Source organism: Microcaecilia unicolor, chromosome 9 (genome assembly GCF_901765095.1).
Source record: "Microcaecilia unicolor chromosome 9, aMicUni1.1, whole genome shotgun sequence".
In the NCBI taxonomy this organism is placed as follows: Eukaryota; Metazoa; Chordata; class Amphibia; order Gymnophiona; family Siphonopidae; genus Microcaecilia; species Microcaecilia unicolor.
The window spans coordinates 135,176,865-135,196,071 of NC_044039.1; the positions used below are offsets into that span (position 1 = coordinate 135,176,865).

At 43.4% G+C, this 19,207-nt stretch overlaps 1 protein-coding gene across 1 annotated transcript in view; it reads left to right on the top strand.

Annotated features, from left to right (window-relative positions):
- SIPA1L1 (signal induced proliferation associated 1 like 1) overlaps nucleotides 1-19,207 on the top strand; it is a 637,152-nt gene that overhangs the window by 157,835 nt on the left and 460,110 nt on the right. The window contains 1 exon segment of the mRNA XM_030215408.1: nucleotides 16,869-16,939. The gene's annotated coding sequence lies outside the window, so the exon portion shown is untranslated.

Consider the following 19,207-nt stretch of genomic DNA (forward strand, 5'->3'; position numbering starts at 1 on the left):
AAATATTCAACATAAAGGACTATTTTACATGCTCATCTTCCAATGTGGTATATATCATTCAGTGTAAAAAATGTAACGAAGGATGCTATATTGGAGAAACAGGCCAGATGCTTAAGACCAGATTCAATCTGCACAGACATCACATGAAAATAGCGGTGCCAGTCAAGCCCCCACCCCTTTACAAGACCAGAACACTGCACCAGTGATTTCACAGTAAGAATACTGAAAGGTAATTTTAAAACAATACAGGAACGTAAGACCTTTGAAATAAGAATGATTGAATATTTTAACACCCAACAGACAGGACTTAATAAGGATCTGGGTTTTCTAACCCATTATAAACCATAAAGTTGTATTTCTCTGTTTATTTCTCTCCTCTCACCTACCAACACCCATCCTGTTAGAATATCAATGAAATGCTTTGATGTTCCCATGCATACCCCCACCCTCCCACTCTGTCAAAGTAATGCTTTGATGTTTCTCTTATATATACTATCTGCTACCACATTTGCTTATTTCCGATCTGACGAAGAGGGGCAACTTTCGAAAGCTAATCAAGAAATGTATTAAGTTATGTCCAATAAAAAAGGTGGTATCTTATTTTCTTTTCCATGTTTTATTTTGTTTGATTTCTATTGATAACACATGGAAGCAGTATAGCAAGGCTATGGGGAAACATTCTAACCCCTGACAGGAGTGGAACAGTAGAGTTGTGGGAAACAAGCAGGTGGAGCCAGGACTGTGTGAAATACTCCTGCCTGCAGGAAATACTCCTTAATTAGTTGTAGGCACAGCATAAGGGACTGCTTCCCTGGTTCCCAGATCAGAGAAGCAGCGTGTCTGGACACCTTGGAGAAGGGAGGGAAAAGAATTGTCAGTGGGAAGGATAGGAAGAGGAAAAGAAGCCAGCTCCTGAGTTGGGGAAGGGGTGAATTGAAGAGAAGGCCACACATGAGTTTGGTTTTTGGGGAATAGAGGACTGCATTCAAGCAGGGTGGAAGGGAAATTTGGAGAAGAGCAAGAGGGGCTGCATGGATGTGAAATAGGTAGTGATCACTGCAGCAAAGAATTATAGTTACCATGTACTCCATCGCCACTCCCTTCCCAAAAACATATTGTTGGGTGGGAAGAGGGTTAGGAGTGCATGGCGAGTTCACTTTGTTCCTTGTAAGTAAGTCACTGAGAATTTTTCACACCCTGTTTGCTTTTCTGAGTACTCTGTTATGCTGCCTGACTACCCTGATGTTATCAGAGGTGATAACCTCCACATCTCTTTTCAGTTTGGCAACTGATAGTTCAATGTGCTAAGAACTGTATTACTACCCTGATGTTATCAGAGGTGATAACCTCCACATCTCTTTTCAGTTTGGCAACTGATAGTTCAATGTGCTAAGAACTGTATTTTGCAGCATTACTGCATTAACTCGTCAGTGTTTCTCACTATCTGTTGTTTTGTGAAGTCCTCATGTAAACCTATGTGTTGCTCAAGGGATGCTTTTCTATCTGGACAAGGCACTTTTTGTGGACATCTATGCCAAAATAATTGTGTTTGTGATATTTTTTTGTTTTCTGCCTCTGTGTAGGCAGCAATCTTTATCTGAATTTTAGTAGAAGAAAATATTACTAAGATTCTTGCATAATTTTAAGAAAGAAAATTAAACAAAGAACTATTCTGTTCTATTGAAGGAATTTCTAGGACATGACAACACTGGGGTAAAAACAGAGTTTTGTTTGTTTATGAAAATAGACTATTATATGGAAAGTTATGTTGTCATCATTAGGTGCTGGCTGCATAGATGCCTTGTTTGCTGTTATGCTAAACAGAAACATTTTGGCTGTATTAAGTTGGTAATGTTGCAAAAATGTCTAAAATTATATAGATAGTGGCAATATTGACAAACACAAAAAAGTCAGTGCAACTATTCTTTAACTCTGTTAAAAAACAAAACAAAAAAACCCTGTGCCATTTCAGATTCAAATGGGAGGAAAAAGACCTCAGAAGCTAAAGGTGCACGCCAAAGGCGTGCACAGTAGCATGCGCCTTGGCGCAGCGAATGGCACAGATGAACAGCCAGCATCACAAGAAAAGCCAAACTGCTACAATCAGTCATTGGTCAAAAAGCCTTCCAATATCTTAACTTCTTATGAAATTGTCACTTTTTATTTGTTCTTTAAATCTTTTCATTTTTTAACATTTTATTTTACTTGCAAAAACTACACAAATCTTTTCTTCATGTCTGGAACCATCTCTTGAACAAAAGAAAAATAAAGCACTCACCTTCACTAAAAGATCCCAAAGAGGGCCTGTTTCACTTCAAACTTCATCAGGGAACTGATAGATGCTTCAAAATTGGCAAAAAAAGGGCTCCAAATCAGCATTCACTCATTATTTAGCTACAGAGTTAAAAAAAAAAACAAAAAACAAAACCAGCGCAACTGTTTTTACTTGCTTCTAAATATTTCAGCCTTCCATCTCATTGGTCCCACCTTAGGTTGTTCAAACTGGCAGCTGAACTTAAGAATGCCAATGCTTGCGATGATGTCACTCTCAGCTGTTCTACAAAAATACTGCCCATCTATATATATAAAAGGCACCACAGAAGCCTCCAGCCGGAAGTGTGAAGCACCAGAGATATCCGGTTTCCCCATGAGTGAAGGAAAACAGCACAGCAGGAAATCCCACGAAACTGTGAAGGACTCAGAGGGGGGAGGGGAGAGAGATGCCCTCACTCTGGCCCAGATGCACTAAACGTTTTTCATCGTTAAATGAGCCCTTAAGGAAGAATTTCCTATCCTTTCCATGCACTAAAGCCTATTTTTCGACGGCAGTAGCAGCTAACGAAACTGGAATGCAAATGAGAAACTACCATTGAAATGTAGACAATTCGGAACGCACTAACCATACCGACGATAGCAACGATTCACTTACCACCAGAAATTTAACGTCAGCTCAGACCTGTCGTTAAAGCCTGAGCTGTCATCTCCCCACTGCCCCCTGCACGATGAAAAACCAAATTGCTGGCATGTTTTAAAAGAAAAGTGGCTCCCTGCTTCCCTGTGCCTAAAATAAAAAAGGAAACTAAATTAAAAAAGAATCGGGAGGGGGCAAGGGCGCTCATCAGCAGCGTCCTGTATGGACGGCCTGGCCTGGCCTGGCCTTGCCTTGCCCTACCCCCCCCCCCCCCCCCCCGAAGTCCCCGCTGCTCCGTTTGTGAAATAAAAGCTTTTAAAAATGAAACCTTTGCAGTTGCTGGGCTTCCCCTCCCTTCCTGTGTCTCTCTTCTTTAGTCGGCAATGCTCCGCCTCCTGCCCTCCTCCACCTCTGTGCCCCCCCCCCGATTTTGTCCCCGCCGCTCCTCCCCCCCCACCAGACCCCCCCCCCTCCACCATAATGGCCGGTGCAGCGCCTCTCACCTATGTTTGAAGGCGCTGCACAGGATGGATCAGCTATTCTTTAGCTCTTATGTCTCCTCCGATGTCTCCTTTTTCTTCCTGTGTCCGCCCTCCTCTGACGTCAGTTATCTACGTAGATAGCTGACGTCAGAGGAGGGCGGACACAGGAAGAAAAAGGAGACATCGGAGGAGACAGAAGAGCTAAAGAATAGCTGATCCATCCTGTGCAGCGCCTTCAAACATAGGTGAGAGGCGCTGCACCGGCCATTATGGTGGAGGGGGGGTCCGGTGGGGGGGGGGGAGCGGCGGGGACGAAATCGGGGGGGGTGGGGCACGGAGGTGGAGGAGGGCAGGAGGCGGAGCATTGCCGACTAAAGAAGAGAGACACAGGAAGGGAGGGGGAGCCCAGCAACTGCAAAGGTTTCATTTTTAAAGCTTTTATTTCACAAACGGAGCAGCGGGGAGCAGCAGGGACTTCGGGGGGGGGGGGGGGGGGGAAAGGCAAGGCCGTCCATACAGGACGCTGCTGATGAGCGCCTTTGCCCCCTCCCGATCCTTTAATGTTTGTGGAGACATGCAGGGGTAAGTGGGGAGCCACGTGTTTGTGTTTTCTTTTTTTTCTTACGTTTCTGGCATGCGCAGAGCAGCCAGCATAACGCTTGGCTGCTTTGCGCATGCTTTACGAGCCGATTACCGACGGGGATTAGTGCATCGTTCTTTCCAATACCGCACCAAACTTTTTGGGGCTGTGTTTTTGGAGCATGCTTCGTTATTTGAGATTCGGTAAAGGTTTTTACGTTTCTGATTTTTTTACGTTTGCTTGATGCATCTACCCCTCTCTCTGTAACAAAAACACAGAACAGCAGGAAACAACACTGAAGGACTGGACTCGGAGGGGGGAGGGGGAGGGAGAGAGGGCAGAGGGCAGGGACACACACACTCCCACATGCACACTCTGAAGAAAACCTTGCTAGCCCCCCGTTTCATTTGCATCAGAAACGGGTTTTTTTTTACTAGTTTGATCATATTCTTGAGATTGTAATCTATAGATCCAACACTGTTGCATCTGTGGCAATCTCCTGTCAGAATCACCTCCACGTGAATTCGGGGTGATTCTGTCAATTGCAATATTGAGTCACAATCCATATGTCTTAGACCGCAGAATTAGCAGACATAACAGTATGTGAATAATATCCTTACATTTGTTTTTGTGTGCTGGTTCGCTAAATATTGCCATCAAAGTTCTTATGTGCAGATTGCTGTGCTACCATGCCATCCCTTTTTAATGTTCAAATCCTTTTTTAATATTATGAACCCCATTTACTAAGGTGTGCTAGCATTTTTAGCGCACACTAATGCTAGAGACACCCATATATTCCTATGGATGTCTTTAGCATTAGTGCATGCTAAAAACGCTAGTACGCCTATAGAGCAGCTTAGTAAACAGAGCTCTAAGTGTGCTCCAGAATTGAATAAAAACAGCACAGCAAGACTTTTAAAAATACTGAGTTCCCAAAAGTTTTTCTGAAAAGTTCTTAAATGTATTGTTAAATTTATATGTTTTATATATATATATATATATATATATATATATATATATATATATATATATATATAGAATAGGGAGCTTATTTATTCTAGTGTTTTTGTAGATATGTAGATATATAGATATAATATTTATAATAGATATAATATACTAGTAAAAAATGCCTGTTTCAAAAGGGAAGGAAATGGACGCTAGCAAGGCCGTCCCCCACCCTCCCTCGCTGTTCCAGACTCTGTCGTCCCTTCCCTTCCGCGACCCAGTCGACCCCCCCCTTCTCGGCGAAAACCGTCCCCCGCCGCTGTCCACTACCTGTGCTGACGGGGGACCCCAACCCCCATCAGCCGAAGTCCTGTACTGGCCTTCACGGCGTTGCTTCTTCAATGATTTTGTGTTGAAGTTCCTCTGCCTGCGTCTGACGTCAGACGCACGCAGAGGAACTTGAACCGAAGATCATTGAAGAAGGAACGCGGTGAAGGCCAGCACAGGACTTCGGCTGATGGGGGTTGGAGTCCCCCGTCAGCACAGGTAGTGGACGGCGGCGGGGGGTGGTTTTTGCCGAGAAGGGGGGTCCATTGGCGTTTTGTCAAGTGTCAGTGCTCCGCCCTCGTCATCACGTAGTGACGCGAGGGCGGGGCAAACACTCATGGGCAAAGGGGATATCTCGATGCCTCAACTTCTGGTGGTGGCTTCATTTAGAACGATGGGGTTGCGAATTATGTGTGGATGAGGCATGGCTGAGGGCGGGTCTATGACTGACAGTGAGTGTGAGTGAGAGTGAGTGTTGCTGACAGCCTAGCCTACCAACACTGCAGGGCTTCAGTGTTTCCCTCCCACAGAGTGAGCTTCAGAATGTTCCAGGTGAGAATTATTTATATAGATGATGATAGAGAGCTTATTCTAGAATTTTGTTTGCTCTGCATTTGAATGTCCTACTACTACTACTTGACATTTCTGTATGATGATGTTTGATTTTTATATGTTGATCATAAGACGTGCTTTGGAGAAATATCTTTCTGGATTCGCAGACAGTAAAACCGATTAAATAAATTTCCCTCATTGTGGAATTTCAACTTGTTTTATGCTAATTGGGATTGTGGTGTTCTTAAATATTTGTGACTTGATCTCAGTTTGTATATAGAGGTGGAAGGAAGGGTTGATGAAGATGTTAAGTTTTATGTCTTTCCATGCATTTCTTATCCTGTTCATTTCTTTTCATTGAATGACTTTTAGTTCAGACACTGATGTGTTAGGAGAAAGAAGCAGTATAGTGGGCGAATGTTTACTAAGCTAGAGTGAAGATGACCACTACATTTTTAAAACTGCATTCATGTTTTATTCTATTACTTGAGCAGGATTCTATGGTGAAAAATTAAAAAATATATTGGATGGAAACTTCTGATGGAAACATTTTCTTAGAGGCTGTAAGTTTGAGAGGAATAGATATGAGAATATTTCAGAGTTATTAAGCGTAAAGCTGCTGCTGCAACAACCCACTAGAAGAATTTGTTTTGTCTAGTGCTCTTGTTTCTGGTGGTGTAAAATATTCATTTGATAGTGATTTTTCTAAAATTCTCAAAAGGAATTTATTTCCCAGATTTCCTTTTGACAAAGTCTTCTGTTCTGTCTTAGCCTTTTTATAATGGCTTTTATGTACATAATATCAGTGGAGATCTGCTGACTGGTTGTCACTAGAGGGTGGTGTACACACAGCACCCTGAGCATTGGCTGTCAATGGTATGTGTTTTACCTTAGTGGGAAACAGGCTGTGCCAGAGTAGCTGTAGGGGAAGGAAGCCCTGTCTTTACCTGCATAGGCTTCAGAGATCAGTAGGCAGTTTTCTGTGTGGCTGGGGAAAGAGGTTCAGAGAGTGACTGCTGGATTTTGGCAGGTGTTGTTGAGGTGAGAAAAACAAAATGTTAACCACAGAGGATGATGGAGAAGTGACTAGCAGAAATGAGGGGTGTGTGTGAACAGCTTCCCCAGTGAACGTTATTGGGTGTCGGCTAGTGTATTATGTGTGAACTTGGGCAAGTTACCCTCTGTTGCCTTAGATATTAATTTAGGGCTAGTTTTTTTTAATTATTATTTTTAGCAATAATATAAAGTAACATAATGGAACAAATATATAGCAAAGATATAACTTGAAATGCATACTCAGAATGATTCATGATAGAGGGAGTTTTAGCTAAATAATCATCTAGTAATTGCCATTTATTTTATTTATTTTTGTTACATTTGTACCCCGCGCTTTCCCACTCATGGCAGGCTCAATGCGGCTTACATGGGGCAATGGAGGATTAAGTGACTTGCCCAGAGTCACAAGGAGCTGCCTGTGCCTGAAGTGGGAATCAAACTCAGTTCCTCAGTTCCCCAGGACCAAAGTCCACCACCCTAACCCTAACCACTAGGCCACTCCTCCACATTTATGAATTCTAGATGGCATACCTGAGGAATGAAAAGATACAGATTATTTATATTTCTTAAATAACAATATCAATTCCACCACAAATAGACATAATTATTGAGTTATCTTTCCAATGGGATATTTATCAATTTAAGTGCCACTGTGATGAAATCTAGTAATGATTTAGCATCTTCAGAAAGACTGGGATTTCCAGAGTATGTATTTAGGGTAAATTGGAGAATGTCCTGAATCTTAGACCACTAATCAGTATCAAGCTAATAACACTGTATATTATTTCTCATATATAGTCCTTCTTATAATAGACCTCAGAGGTATTGTTGATGTAAACTTCCACTTTGATGTTATTAAACATCCAGAAATAAAACTTGTGTGCCTCTCGTCATTGGTCAAACATTTATCTTATTTTTATAAAATTTGTTTTTAAATTTTTAACTTTTTGAATGAAAAAGAAAATTCCTTTGTACTTAGCTTTGTATTAATTAAAGCTTCAAGTCTTTGAGACTTCTACCACTCATCATCATCATCATCAAGGGCTCCACACCGACACGTGTTTCGCCAACCAGGCTTTGTCAAGGCTGAGTGCCCCTTACTCTCTCATGTCTGAGTAGGTTTCCTTAATCGCTAGCCTCTGAGGTCTATTATAAGAAGGACTATATATGAGAAATAATATACAGTGTTATTAGCTTGATACTGATTAGTGAATCGTGAGAGTGCTGTATATATAAATATTAGAGTGGGCAATTTTTGACTGAATCTTAGACCATACATCAGATCAAACCATTTGTAGGTTAGGGCATTCATAAATGAGATGCATTAGTGTACCCACATTAGTGTTACAGGACCAGCATAAATCTGATTTGCTAGATCTTGATGATTTGCATTTCCTAGGTGGCCACAATACTGTATGATACAGAAAAACATAGACTGTATTAGTGAGGCAGATAAAGTGGCTCTGGGACCATGAGTCCAGAAAGCAGACAACTGAGAATCTAATATGTTATCACCTACATCTCTTTTTCATACCTGTTGGATGCTACGGCAAGTATGAGCAAGAGATGTCCGGAAAATTTTGTAAAAAATTGAGGCACGGTGAGAAAAAGAACAGGGACTAGTAATGAATACATTTGAGCTGTTCTTGAAAACTGAATCATTAAGATTGGTCTCATAGATTTGATAGCATGTTGTAATTGTAGCCAGTTTAAGAATTGGGAACCAGGGGATACACAGCAGCGAGCAGAAGCTCCAGAGACTCCACATCCTGCCCAAAGGGAGAGGGAGGAGAGAAATCTGATGGTAAACCATCTGCATGAGCACTCCCAAAGATAGCAGGTTATACAAATAAACTGGCTAATCCAGATAGCTGGTTTTCCCAAGTTAACTGGCTATTCCACAATATGAAGGGAAGGCATGGGAGCAAACTCTACCCACCCTGGAACTGACGGACATGGCGGGGATACAGCTGCTGTGCCTAACGGCGTATTGCCTAAGGTGCAAGCTAAAGGCACGCACCTTAGCTCTCACCTTTATGCACCAACTGGCGCAGAGATGAAGAACAACCAGCATCACAAGAAGACTAAGTCCCACTAGGATACAAGAACTCCCTGATGGAATCTAATCTCCCTATGTTCCAAAATGGATGGATTGTGGTGGTACATGTTGTTAATAGCCAGTACAACCACAGGAGAGCAGAACAGGTTAGAGAAATGGCTCCCAAATTACTACACAGTACCAACAAGCCCAGCTCCTATGTATCTTTCTCAAAGGTTCACTTTAAAAGTCAGTTATAGAGATACTGTTGGATCTATCAGATACACATGCTTCAACCATTAGGCTATGTTATTTGAGCCAAGCATAAATATAGGATGAGCATGTAATCTTCATCGATCCTCTAGCAATATATATTTTTTTCTTCTTAGAAGTAGTTTAAACAAAGTACTTATCTTTATTTCATCTTAAATTTTCATTTTGAAGTATAGTTAAAATCATAATAGGAGACATATCAAAACCAACACGAATTCACGTTTTGCCAGTGGCTGTCTCAATCAAGGTCTGTCTCCTGCAATATTAGAAAACAATTTTACAATATAGTCTTCCTTAGAAATATTCATATATCAACAATATAAGCACCAACCGTATAGGTTCTCATTCACTGTGATTTATAAAATGGCCATGGCGTTTTTTAATCATTTATATTCAACTGAATCAGATGAGTAAATAGAGCACCAATCAGAGGCTGGGGGTAAATCAGTTTCATCCAATCAGAGATTGGATTTAAATCAACGTCATCTGTTCAATCTCATGGTTAAGTCTCACAGGTATGACAGCATTCAGAGTAAAGATCCAATATTGCTCTCTATAATTGAGTAGTTTTTCAATATTTCCACCCTCCCACCCTTCTGTAATATGATCAGTAATCCAGCATTGAATATCTGTAATTTGATGATTATGTTGTATCCAGTGCTGGACCAACGGTGCTTCGATTTTTACCATTCACAGTCCGAGACTTCTCTAAGATGTAATTTAACTGCTCGTTTACTACTTCCCACGTAGATTTTATCACATGGGCACTGTATTATGTATACCATCATCTAGGTAGAGCAGTCTGAAGCAACATGAGATTTGATAGTGTGTTGAGTCTGAGGGGCCATCCATGAAGGTCCTACCATGAATGAAAAGCACCATTGGCAATGCCCACAGCTGATAGTGTGTTGAGTCTGAGGGGCCATCCATGAAGGTCCTACCATGAATGAAAAACACCATTGGCAATGCCCACAGCTGATAGTGTGTTGAGTCTGAGGGGCCATCCATGAAGGTCCTACCATGAATGAAAAACACCATTGGCAATGCCCACAGCTGATAGTGTGTTGAGTCTGAGGGGCCATCCATGAAGGTCCTACCATGGATGAAAAACACCATTGGCAATGCCCACAGCTACCATGTGAAGGGGAATTCACTCCCAAAATCATATCTTTTTTTTTTTTCTTCTGTAGCAGTTTTCCAATGTTTTTAGCCCTTAAAAATGTTATGGTGGGTTTATCTTGAAAATCTTGGTCCATTTGCAAAATATGCCAGTGAGACATAATGGAGCATACTACATATTTAGATAAAAAGGAATAAGGAAGCATGCATATTAGTTTTTCTTCCTCTTCCCACATATGGTGCAACAAGATAGTGGAAGCAGAAATTAGGTCTTGCCTGATCATTTTCTTTCCATTAACCCTTCCCACTATTTCAAAGGCCTGCCCAAGGTTTCTGAGATGTTTAGTTGGTGTGAAGTAAAGGGTCAAATTGCGAAACTGACCTTGTATGGTGCTTCCTGTATATCTCTTGTTCTCGACAAGCTGTCCAGAAATGAGAGGTCCACACATGTTCACTCATCTGGTTAATGTTAGGTTAGCAAGTTGTTTAAGGTAGTTGTGTTTATTCTGAGTTACTACGTAAATACTGAGGAGCTGGATTGGATGCCAAGAGACATGTCTCAGCTCAACTATCCCACAGGTTCTAGAAAACTGGGAACGACCTAATTTCTCCATACTTCTAAAGGGGACGGAAAAGTTAAAATTAAATAAGATTACAGACATTACAGAATGCTGTCCTCGTGATCTTAGGTAATATTTATAAATACGATCACAAAACTTGTCATTGGTAACCGGTTCAATTTCGTGATTCATTCCATGTTCTCACCTTGGCCTAGAAAGTTTATTATGAGCAGCTTCCATCTTACTTGAGTAATTTAGCCATTCCATATACTCCCCCAAGGACTCCTGATTGGCTCCTGTCCTCTGGAATAATTTTCCAAATGCAGTACATGTAGAAATGAATTTAAAAAAATTTAAAGGTGGTTATAGACCGTCAACCAGAAGAGAGGAAAGAGATATGGAGATGGGGGAATACATTGTAGTATTGAAAATATTTTGGTTTTTTTTTTCTCTCCTCTTTTGAGTGTATGTGTTAGATCTGTCCTATTATGATTTACGCTGTCCTTTTCTAAGTACATTTGTAATTTTATTGAGTATATGTGCTAGGTCTGCCCTATTAATGACTAATGGAGTTTTTTTTCAAAATGTGTTTGTAATTTTCTTGTAAACCACCTTGTTCCAAAAAGGCCGGGTGGTATATCAAATTTTAATAAACTACGATGTTAAAATCTAAACAGATCAGGTAAAGTTTTTAGACATTTAAGTGGGGAATAAGGATTCGGTCACAGAAATTTCTGATTCTCCGTTTTTATTTTACCATTTTAGCCACCTTTTAGGGATCTATACTTTCTATCCTTCCTGGTCCTCACCTAACCTGCCTGTTTTCCCATGCTGAATGCCCCTGCAGCTCCCCAGCAAAAGCAAGGGACGGGCTTTTGACTGTCTCCATGCGAGCATAGCTGACATAAAAGTGTCCGTGCCGGACGATCTGCAGGTAGGAGGGAGGTTAAAGTTTTTTCACCAATGGTGGCCTCTTGTAACCTCCGACCGGTGGGTTCTCCAAATAGTCCGGCTAGGATATTCCCTCAATTTGATCTCAAACCTCCAAATTGCCCTCCGGGAGCTCAGTCCTTCAGCTTCCAGCACAAGCAGGTACTTGCAGAGGAACTCTCCGCCCTTCTCAGCGCCAATGCGGTCGAGCCCGTGCCACTGGGGCAGGAAGGGCTGGGATTCTGTTCCAGGTACTTTCTTGTGGAAAAGAAAATGGGGGGGATGCGTCCCATCCTAGAGCTAAGAGCCCTGAACAAATACCTGGTCCGAGAAAAGTTCAAGATGCTTTCCCTGGGCACCCTTCTCCCCATGATCCAGAAAAACGATTGGCTATGCTCTCTAGACTTAAAGGATGCTTATACTCGCATTCCGATACTACCAGCTCACAGGCAGTATCTTCGATTCTGTCTGGAAACACGGCATTTTCAGTACTGTGTGCTACCCTTTGGTCTCGCCTCTGCACTCAGAGTGTTCACGAAATGCCTGGCAGTAGTGGCGGTCTCTTTGCGCAGACAGGGAGTGCATGTGTTCCCGATTGGCTGGTGAAGAACACCTCAGAGGCAGGAGCTCTATAGTTATTGCAGCTGACTATTCAACTCCTGGAGCTACTAGGGTTTGTGATAAATTATCCAAAGTCCCACCTTCTTCCAGTGCAAAAACTAGAATTCATAGGAGCTCTGCAAGACTCCCAGACTGCTCATGCCTACCTCCCCGAAATGAGGACAGACAATCTTCTGTCCCTTGTCTCCTGGGTACGAGCATCTCAGCAGACCACAGCTCGGCAGATGTTGAGATTGCTCGGCCACATGGCCTCCACAGTTCACGTGACTCCCATGGCCCGTCTCCACATGAGATCTGCTCAATGGACCCTAGCTTACCAGTGGTATCAAGCTGCGGGGGATCTGGAAGACGTGATCCAGTTGTCCATAGTTTTTCTCAAATCCCTGCATTGGTGGACAATTCGCTCCAATTTGACCTTGGGACGTCCCTTTCAAATTCCTCAGCCGCAAAAAGTGCTGACTACGGATGCGTGTCTCCTGGGGTGGGGGGCTCATGTCTATGGGCTTCACACCCAAGGATGTTGGTCCCTCCAGGAGACAGGTTTTCAGGTCAACCTCCTGGAGTTACGAGCGGTCTGGAACGCGCTAAAGGCTTTCAGACATCGGCTATCCAACCAAATTATCCAAATTCTGACAGACAATCAGGTTGCCATGTATTACATCAACAAGCAGGGGGCACCAGATCTCGCCCCTTGTGTCAGGAAGCCGTCGGGATGTGGCTTTGGGCTTGCCATCATGGCATGTTTCTTCAAGCCACGTATCTGGCAGGTGTAAACAACAGTCTGGCCGACAGGTTGAGCAGGATATTGCAACCACACGAGTGGTCCCTCAACTCGAGAGTTGTCCGCAAGATCTTCCAAGCGTGGGGCACCCCCTTGGTAGATCTTTTTGCCACTCAGTCCAATCACAAGCTCCCTCAGTTATGTTCCAGACTTCAGGCCCACGGCAGACTAGCGTCGGATGAGAAGGGCCTCCTTTTGCGTATCCTTCCATACCCTTGGTAGGGAAGACTTTGCTGAAACTCAAGCAGGATCGTGGAACCATGATTCTGATCGCTCCATTCTGGCTGCGTCAGATCTGGTTCCCTCTTCTTCTGGAGTTGTCCTCCGAAGAACCGTGGAGATTGGAGTGTTTTCCAACCCTCATTACGCAGAACGAGGGGACGCTTCTGCATCCCAGCCTCCAGTCCCTGGCTCTCACGGCCTGGATGTTGAGAGCATAAACTTTGCCTCCTTGGGTCTTTCTGATGGTGTCTCCCGAGTCTTGCTTGCTTCCAGGAAAGATTCCACGAAGAGGTGTTATGTTTTCAAATGGAAGAGGTTTGCTGTCTGGTGTGACAGTCAGGCCCTAGATCCTTGTTCTTGTCCTACACAGGCCCTGCTTGAATACTGTCTGCAGTTGTCTGAGGCTGGTCTTAAGACCAACTCTGTAAGAGTTCATCTTAGCGCGATTAGTGCTTTTCATTATCGTGTAGAGGGTAAGCCTATGTCGGGACTGCCTTTAGTCGTTCGCTTCATGAGAGGTTTGCTTTTGTCAAAGCCCCCTGTCAAACCTCCACCAGTGTCATGGGATCTCAATGTCGTTCTCACTCAGCTGATGAAACCTCCTTTTGAGCCACTGCATTCTTGCCATCTGAAGTACTTGACCTGTAAGGTCATTTTCTTGGTGGCAGTCACTTCAGCTCGTAGTCAGTGAGCTTCAAGCCTTAGTAGCTCATGCTCCTTATACCAAATTTCATCATAACAGAGTAGTCCTCCGCACTCACCCTAAGTTCTTGCCAAAGGTGGTGTCAGAGTTCCATCTTAACCAGTCAATTGTCTTGCCAACATTCTTTCCCTGTTCTCATACCCGCCCTGCTGAACGTCAGTTGCACACATTGGACTGCAAGCTAGCATTGGCCTTCTATATGGAGTGGACAAGCCCACACAGACAGTCCGCCCAATTGTTTGTTTCTTTTGACCCCAATAGAAGGGGAGTGGCTGTCGGGAAACGCACCATCTCAAATTGGCTAGCAGATTGCATTTCCTTCACTTATGCCCAAGCTGGGCTGACTCTTGAGGGCCATGTCACGGCTCATAGTGTTCGAGCCATGGCAGCATGCTATTAATGGGTGGAGGAGTGGCCTAGTGGTTAGGGTGGTGGACTTTGGTCCTGGGGAACTGAGGAACTGAGTTCGATTCCCGGCACAGGTAGCTCCTTGTGACTCTGGGCAAGTCACTTAACCCTCCATTGCCCGCCACATTGAGCCTGCCATGAGTGGGAAAGCGCGGGGTACAAATGTAACAAAAATAAAATAAATGTGTTTCTCTTTTTGTATAGTGCAGAGGTCAAGAATACAATTAATTGCACAATGTAGAAATATTGTCTAACCCATCAGTCCACAGACCCCTAAGGAAACTCCTTCAATTCCCACTGCCCAAAAGCAAGTCATAAATAAGGTACATATTCAAAACATTTTGACAAGGTGAAACAGTCCCAATCTTCCCAACTCATTACTCGCATGGTATGTGCAGAATCAGCACAGAAAGAGAGTGGGAAATGGACCAATGACTCCAGGAGAACGGGAGATAAGATTTCAAAGAACCACTTTATTCAATGACTCGACACAGAAAACTGTGTTTCAGCCAAAAGGCCTGCCTCAGGAGTCTAAAAACAATAAATATTTAAAAACATGAGTTCAAATAAACAACAATAAGAAGAAATTATACATAAAAAAAAACCTCTAACAGTATATATATGGTTAAGAGATAGACTAGAGTAAAAGCATATATATAAATATACAAAATTATAAATATACATAGAGTCATAATTTTACAAAAAAAATATATAAATAATGCAGAATGATAAAAGAAAAAGAACTTGTATGATCTAAATAGGAGATAAAATAAAATGAAGGCACATATATATGCATATATAATTATATGTCTATATGTTTGTTTTCTTGTTTATTCGTGGGGACTCTATATGGTATATCAGATATAGAAAACATGCTCGTATATTATAGGGTGGTAAGATCAGGTCGAATCCTAATTAAATTATTTAGAAGCAGATGTGCACAAATATAGATCTATAAAGAAAAAAGATCTTTAAATAAGACAGGATGTGCAGAATCAAACATATAAATGGCGAGTGACCATTCTCACCCGCAAATGCACAGTAGAGACTTCCCTCTCTGTCCCGCCCCCGCGTCAATACGTAATGACGGGGGCGGGACAGAGAGGGAAACTGCGTGAAGGGGAGGGAGGGAGGGAACTGCTGACGTTGCTACCGCTCCCCCCCCCCGAGGTTGCCGCTACCGCTCCCCCCACCGGAGTCGCCGCCACCGCCCCCCCTCCACCCGGCCTGAGCACTCTCTTCGGTATTGAACTTACATCGCTGACATGCACAGGCAGATCAGCGTGACACAGGCAGAGAAGGAAGGCCGACGGGAGTTCTGCTGATCTGCGTGCTGCATTTCGGCGACTTAAGTTCAATAGCGAAGAGAGGGCCCAGGCCGGTGGCGGTGGCAGCGACTCCGGGGGGGGGGGGGGCTTGGAAAAACCCCATACTAGCCCGTTTTAACGGGCTCAACGGCTAGTGATTCATAAGAGATACTGCCCCTAAGAGACAGTGTAGGCAGTATCCAACCCGGGTATACAAGAAGGTTTGATAGATATGGAGCACCTGTTACTCTTTCAAAAAATACTAGGACAAGGGGGCATGCGATGAAGCTGGAGTGCAATAAGTTTAAAACAAATAAGAGAAAATGTTCTTTACTCAGCACGTAATTTGACTCTGGAATTCGTTGCCGGTTAAGGTGGTTAGCTTAGCAGAGTTTAAGAAAGGTTTGGACGGCTTCCTGAAGGAAAAGGCCATAGAATGTTATTAAAGGAACGCAGGTAAAAATCCACTATTCCTGGGACAAGCAGTACAAAATACTTTGCTCCGTGGATCTTGTCGGGTGATTGTGACCTGGATTGGGCACTGTCGGAGACAGGGTGCTGGGCTAGATGGACCTTTGGTCTGTCCCAGTGTGGCGATGCTTATGTTTTATGTCTAAGGGAAACCATTTCAAAAGAAAGCAGTTGTACTGTATCTAATAGTCAAACGTCCCAATTTCCAGCTTCATAACAAAGGACCACATAAACTGCATATTCTAGTGTACATCTTTGCATAGGACATGTACTCCAACAACAAAGTGGTAGCTAAGCTCAAAGGCACAGTCCTTACACAAGAACCCAACATGGGCCATGATTCACTGAGCCACCAGTTTCATCAGGGGAAGACCTAACTACCAAATACCAAATGCTATTCCTGTGCCACCTCGTCTTGAATATTTTTCTAAATAAAATGTTGAAATTATTATTCAAAACACACGAGTGGCGAGTGTTTAGTGGTATGGAACTTATCCTTGTACTGTTTTTGCTTTTGCACATTTGTTTGAGAAAATGAAACCATTATTAGTTCATTTATGTATGTATGTATTTTTTTTGTAGATTTGCCTAAGGATTTCTTATGGAGAGAGATGCTTGAGATCCAAAACAGATACCACAGTACAGGATAAGAGGTAAAATAAGTTCCTGTCTCAAACCATGTGCTGTATCTTTATCTTCCTTCTGTTTGGCATCTTTTAATTGTGTCGTAATTGACTGTATATATATTCACTTGTTTATATTAAACCTATGTATGATTTTGGAGCATGAAAGTTCTGGGACTTGGTTCTCATAGGATAATGAGAATGATTAAAATTCCTGTACTGTATATAATGAATGAACTAAGGGGCCTTATAACTAGTGTGCTAATCAGTTAGCGGGCATTTCTATAACTGTGTTTCTATATTTAGGCACATAATCTATAAAGGAAAGAAGGCATCTATTTAACTCTAGTGTAACAGGTACAATGCATGCCTGTAGTTTAGGTGAAAGGGAAAGAGGATGGAACGATATTCCGCCTTTCTGTGGTTACATTCAAGCAGTTTATATACAGGTGCTTCCTTAGCATCCCTCCAGACCTGTCCAGAAGACTGGTGGGTGTGTACTCCTTCCAGCAGTTAGAGACTGAGAACACTGATTGTTGTGATAACCAGTAAGAGCCCTGTTCAGCCCCTGCAAGTCTCAGTATTCTCAGTCTCCAGCAGATGAGAGGCATGGTGAGCCCTGCAGTCTTTCTTAAAAAAAAAAAAAAAAAAAAAGAGCATGTTCTTCTGTCGAGTAGCTTTGTCTCCCTCTGTGCATCGCCGAGCATTGGGTAGCTGGCTGAGGCTGAGACCAGCAGGGGTTTCTGGAGCTTCGGGGGTGCACACTTGGGTGGCCGGGTCCCTCCTCCCATCTTTCCCCAAGCTTTTCCTGCTCTGTTCTGGCCTCCACCTCTTCGAGGGAAGGGTGTTGCAAGGCTGAGGGGAACAGCCACATTTCGGGTGCTTTGAAAAAAAGAAAAAGCGGAGACCTGAGATTGAAGGAGCTTAATTTGATTGTGGGGGGGTGGGGGGAAGAACTAACATTGCTTCACTTCTTTATTCACTGGCTGCTTTCCCCTCAGTCTTGGCTGGGTTCCATCTGCAAAATGGTGAAAAATCTGCACTGCAGCTCAGTGTGTCATGGCGTGGTCTCACAGCTGATGGTGTTTGTAAAATATGCACCGTGGTGGAGTCTGCAGTTCAGACGTTATCAGCTGTTGCGGGTGCACGTTCTTTGGCTCCCATCGTGGAGGCTGGTTCTTCAGAGCAGGGAGCGGTTGTTAAGATAGGCCCAGTTTCAGCTGGAACATGCGCCATCTTGGAACATGCAATTCAGTCGGGGCATCCCACAGTGCGGCTCAACAGTCCACAGTGTTAGTGGCTGAGTTTGCTACGCTTTGTGAAGGGATTCCTGGGGGGGGATTTCCTCCTTGAGTTTGTTTGGCTATGTACAGGGCTTTTTTGCTAAAGCAATCCTCTAACTGCTGTGGCTTTGAAGGGCCCCAGGGCAACCAGCTCTGGTGTCCTGGGAGGCTCAGGAGTTTGCCTTTGGACTTGGATGCAGAGTCCCTCGGGGAGGATCAGGAGAATTTGGGTGTGGAGCCCAGAGAGTTTGGGGCTGAGGAAGATTTTTCCTTCCGATGCAGATTTACCGCCAGGAGGACCCTTCAGTGGCTCGGGCCTTCTATAAGGAGGATCTATAAGAGCTTATTGCGCTGCTAACTTCCATGTTAAATTTTGAGGAGGTGCAGGAGGTGTCCGTGCACGTAAAGTGAATCCCTTAAAGGAGTCCATAAGGCAGGTCTTTTCCTATACATCAGGACATCAGGGATATTGTCCAGGCGCAGTGGGATGTTCCGGATACGCTCTTCCGCTTGGCCTGTTTTATGGTTTGGCTTTATCCAGTGCTGGAGCAGGATAAGGAATAGTGTCCCGCGGTTGTCTCATTGCTGAGGAAAAATACTGTTCCTGTAGATGGTGGTAAGACTGTCGGAGACCCTCAGGGCCATTGTTTAGAGACTCTTTTAAAGCATGTTTTGATGTCTTGATCTTGGCGGTTCAAGCGGCCATCTTCGGGGTGTTAGTGGCATGTATGTGCTTTTGGTGATCTGAGAGAGTGTTGGACAGAGACCCGGATGACCTTTCCTTAGTAGACCAGGAGATGGCTAAGATGGAGATGGGTTCGGCCTTTCTGTCATACGAGCTTTATGACTTGTGGGTGTCCTGCGAAGTCCATGGTGTTGAGCATGGTGGCATGTAGGACTCTATGGCTTTGGGACTGGTCAATGGCTGCAGCTTCAAAGTCGAAATTGAATAAGTTCCCTTTTAGAGGTTCATTGTTATTTGGTAAAGTTAGAGAAGTTGGTTAAGAGTCTGGAG